At 41.7% G+C, this 4,955-nt stretch overlaps 1 pseudogene; it reads right to left on the bottom strand.

Annotated features, from left to right (window-relative positions):
- Positions 1 to 367: 367 nt before the first annotated feature.
- Positions 368 to 1,999, bottom strand: LOC108282584 (annotated as a pseudogene).
- Positions 2,000 to 4,955: the final 2,956 nt, after the last annotated feature.

Below are 4,955 nucleotides of genomic sequence, written 5' to 3'. Positions count from 1 at the left end.
CTACATTTTTATACTTGTGTGAGCATTTGATTGTTTATCCCCCTCAGTAGATTGAAAGTTTTCTGTGGGCAGGAATCATGCTAACTTGTTCACCTCTTTATTTTATTTTATTTTTTTCTTTTTGGGGGGTGTGGACTTTGAACTTTACAGGACACTGTGAGATATGAAATTCCACAAAGAAATAAAACCATTCAGAGGACAAGCTTCATACAGTATGTACAGTTTGGAACTGTTCAAGTATAGTCTCAGTGTAAAAAGTGCTGCAACAACAGACCATATTTAAAATGAGTTCTTAGTAGAGAAACAGTAAGACAAATTTATACCAAACATAGTACACAACAAATTTATGCCTCAGAGCTACAGTGATCTAAAAGTTAAAGGTCTCAGGAGTCCCATCCTGAAATTGGAAGGTGTAGCCTACAGAGGTAGGTTCTGGCACAATATTTTGATCTTCCTCTTCCTTTACAGAGAAATACTCAATTAAGCTTAACGAAGCCTTATACACACTCATTTTCATGGCTTTATAGAGCTTCGATTTTGTCTAAGCTTCCACATTCTTCAATCATCATACTAAGTTTCTCAGTTTCACCCAGTTTCTCAGCAGCCTGAAAGATATTTGAAATGGTATTCAGGATAAGTAGAATAACCTTGGTATCTTTTGCACTTAAGAGGTTCATCAACAGTTCTATTATGCCACATGAATGAGGTACACAATCTGTTCAACTGCTCCACCACTGGTATAGTTGGTCATAGCCCATATGGCTTCCTTTTCTGTCTTAAAATCTGACTTAGCGAGAACATTGACAAGGAATGGGACTAATCCATGATTCACAACTTGCTGTATCTGGTCCTGATGGACAGCTGTGATGTTTAACATTGTCCATGCAGCTTCCTTCTGAATGTTAGTTTTGGGGTTGGTGAGAAGACTGGGAAAGATGGCAAGTGCTCCTGCATCGATCACAACCTAAGTCTATTCATCTGTACCAATATTCCCTATAACTCTTAGTACAGGAGTCACAATTAGCAATGCAGAAGCTCCTAGAAGCTTCACAAGTTGGGGCACAACTCCTGTTTTCACAACCATGTCAATTTATTCATTTGGACCATTAATCAGGTAGGAAAGAGCCCAGCAGGTATCTGCTAACACTTCTGGATCATCATGATGCAGGAGCCGAACTCAGTTAGGAAGAATTTCCTCAACAGCATCTGACGAGGGTGCAGGATTCTTGTTGCAGCAAAGATTTGAAAGTGTCCAGGTAAGACTATGTAAGTAACCACATGCTAAAGATGACATATCAGGAACTGGAAGAAGAGCCAATAGTGGCTCAACTACACAGTACTTAGTAACCAAGTCTTGGAACACTGAGCAGTCTTTCCTGGAGCTGATACGGCTTGTTCACTGATATAAGCATGGGGAGATGCCAACAGAGAAATGAATGGTGGATGGCACCTCCATCTACCAGCATTGGTTTGTTCTGATGTCCCAGAAGCAATGTTAGTGAGCGCCCAAGCAGATTCAGACTGAATGGGACTACAATCAGCTCTGGACAAGGACATACATTTTGGAATTAAACCAGCCCAGATTATGTTGTTTATGGGGTGGTGGCGGTGGGGGGGCGCTGTTTTTCTCTAGAAAGTAGTTTCCTGTCAGCTTAAGTAGCTTGGCGCTGACTTGACACATTGTTGCTATTTATGCCTTTGACAATGTCATCAACAGACCAATTTACAGTGCCCTGGGTGTTACGGTTTCCTGCAGCGGAGAAGTAGCATCATCAGGAAATGGGTTTATATTTCTCCTCTTCAGTATCTGGTCATCCTTAGCTTTCCTCAGCTCCACACTGACTTCTATTCTGCGACACCTCATTTCTGTACTGTCTTCCCCCTTGTTCTTGAATCTGTTAAGTCAGGCAGCTGGGTTCACCTCTCTCTTTTGGGTCCCTAATACAGGACCTAGTACTAGATATGTTATCAGTGTGTGAAATGTGTGAAAAGAAAGCATAGCCAAAGCATGAATGGCCAGCCAGGAAGTGTGTTAGTGAGAGTTCTCCAGAGAAACAGAAGAAATGTGATATTTTACATATAGACATATACACATAGTATGCGTATTTTATATATTCTATACACACACACACACACACACACACACACACACACACACACACAAAGGAATTTATTATAAGGAGTCAACCCACGTGATTGCAGAGACTGAGCAGCCTCCAGATCTGCAGGGTGTGATGCAAGAGAGCTGATGGTGAACTTCTAGGCTAAAGACTGACAGGCTTGGGATGCAGAAAGAGAAAGAGCCATTGTCCAGTTTGGAGAAAGTAGCCAGGTAGGAAGAAGCCTCTTTTTTTGGAGGAGGGAGAGTCTTTTGTTCTATTCAGGCCTTCAACTGATTGGATGAGGCCCATCCACATTAGGGAGGGCCATCTGCTTGACTCAGTCTACAGATTTAAACACTAATCTCATCCAAAAATACACTCACAAGAGCACCCTGAATAATGTTTGACCAAATATCTGGGCACACCATGGCCCAGACAAGTTGACACAAAACTAACCACCACAGGGGTTAGACAACTTTCCTTGCTGAGTTTGTGTTTAGGTAAAACTTTATTTTAATTAGGCAAATAGTTTAAAGGTTTTTTTAAAGGACTTGGGGACCCTAAATTATGGTCGGCTTAGCCTTGATCTCTTTCCCTGATGAAGACAGGAAAGAGCAAAGAAACAGCATAAATCCATTAACCCTGGTTCAGCCCATGATGCTCCTCTGGGACACTGAACTACACAGTGGCTGCTAGGGTGATGGGCTGCCATGACTTACTCAGGTCTAAAGTGGGAGTGAGAAGACCACCAGGGGCTGGGTACCATGTCCTTAAAATTCTGGACCACGAAACTCTGGATCCCCAGACGTTTCTAGATATGGTAATTGCTAACCCTCAAACTGTCATTTTGCACAAAAGTAAATGTGTTTTCATCAACAAGAGGGTTTGCTATTTCAAAAATTGAAAGACTCTGCTCTTCGAGCTCATAAAGCTACCATCCTAAGCCTCTGATGCTCACGCTCTTTGTGCATGGGACCAAAGGACTGTGGCACACTCCTGCCACCTGGTGGCAACATATGAAAAGTCATGCAAAGGCTTAACCCTGAGGTTCTGATTTGGCCAAAACACAACACAGAAAGAGCATGCTTGGAGATTTCCATTAGTGAAACAAAATTATAAGTTAACTGGACTATAAGTCTGGAAAGAAACTTAGTGATTACTGAGTTCAAACATCTCAATTTCCAGATGAGGAAACTAAGGTTTAGAGATACTTTGTGACTCACTTAAAGATATGTCAGAGCCATGACCTCACCTTCTCCCATCAAGTGTAATTTCCCCTTTAATCCACCTCTTTAAAATATTCCCTTACTTGGGGCAACTGAAGACTTGATTAATTGGTAGAATGGTGAGCAATTAAATATAATTGTAATATAAACCAAAGGAACCAGTTGCTATTATGACACCTCTTTTGTAGTGAGCAAAGGTCTTTGTACAGACACTTGTTCAGAAGTGACAATTCTACCAGAGATGCTTTGCAATGAATTTGCTCTTTCAATCTGAACAGAAATAGATGTGCATTAGCAAAATCAAGTAAGTGATCACTCCCCTCTACAGGAATAGGATAGCACCTTTTCATTTTCATAGATCAGGTATGGACTAAAAATTGCTATGTTTTGCTAGGTGCTGTGCTAGGTGCTGGGAATACAATGAGGAGAAAACCAGAAGAGATTTTTGCTTTCATGGACCTCACAGTCTGATGGGGAAGACAGATGAGCTAAAATGCAACTACAGCTATGCATCACATAAGGACATTTCAGTCAATGAGGGACTATGTATACAACAGTGGTCCCATAAGATGATAATGGAGCTGAAAAATTCCTATCTAGTGATGGCATAGCTGTTGTAATGTCATTACATAAATGTTTGTGGTGATGTTGCTGTAAACAAACCTATTGTGCTTCCAGTCACATAAAAGTATAGAGTAGCCAGGCACCCTGGCTCATGCCTATAATCCCAGCACTTTGGGAGGCCAAGGTTATGATCACCTGAGGCTAGGAGTTCAAGATCAGCCTGGCCAACAAGTGAAACACTGTCTCTACTAAAAATACAAAAATTATCCAGGAGTGGTGGTGCATGCCTGTGGTCCCAGGTACTCAGGAGGCTAAGGCACAAGAATTGCTTGAACCCAAGGGGCTGGAGGTTGCAGTGAGCTGAGATTGTGCCAGTGCACTGCAGCCTGGGCAACAAAGTAAGACTCTGTCTCAACAACAACAACAACAGCATGGTAATGTCCTAGGCTTTCACACTCACCACTCGGCTAAGTAATATCTAGTTTTTATTTTTGGTTGCAACTTCCAGTCTTGCAAACTTCATTTATGGTAAGTTCCCTATATAGGTAGGCCATTTTTTATTTTTTATACCACATTTTTACTATACTTTTTCTATGCCTAGATAAAGATACGTACATACTTACCATTGTATTACAGTTGCCTACAGGGTTCAGTACAGTAGCATGCAATACAGGTTTGCAGTCTAGAAGCAATAGGCTAAACCATGTAGCCTGGGTGTATAGTAGGCTGTATCATCTAGGTTTGTGTAAGTATGCTCTAGGAAGTTGGCACAACAGTGAAATCACATAATGACACATTTCTTAGAATGTATCTGTGTGGTAAAACTATGCATGATGTACTGTGCAAGGTGGTAATGAGAACACTCTACGTGAGGCTAGGGATAAGAGCTGAGCTAGGACTGGAGAAGATAGCTGTCAACAGAAACAGAATCAACTATAGTCCGTGCTACTAGACAGGGAGCAGTGTCCAATGGAGCCAGATTCCAAATGTGGTTGATGCCAGACCAGCCAAGTATACAATGGCAGCACTGCTAGACTGGAGAGTCCAGTGGGAGTGGGCATCA

The sequence above is a fragment of the Cebus imitator genome, unplaced genomic scaffold (genome assembly GCF_001604975.1).
Source record: "Cebus imitator isolate Cc_AM_T3 unplaced genomic scaffold, Cebus_imitator-1.0 Scaffold244, whole genome shotgun sequence".
Classification (NCBI taxonomy): Eukaryota; Metazoa; Chordata; class Mammalia; order Primates; family Cebidae; genus Cebus; species Cebus imitator.
This window is presented reverse-complemented; position numbering and strand designations above follow the sequence as displayed.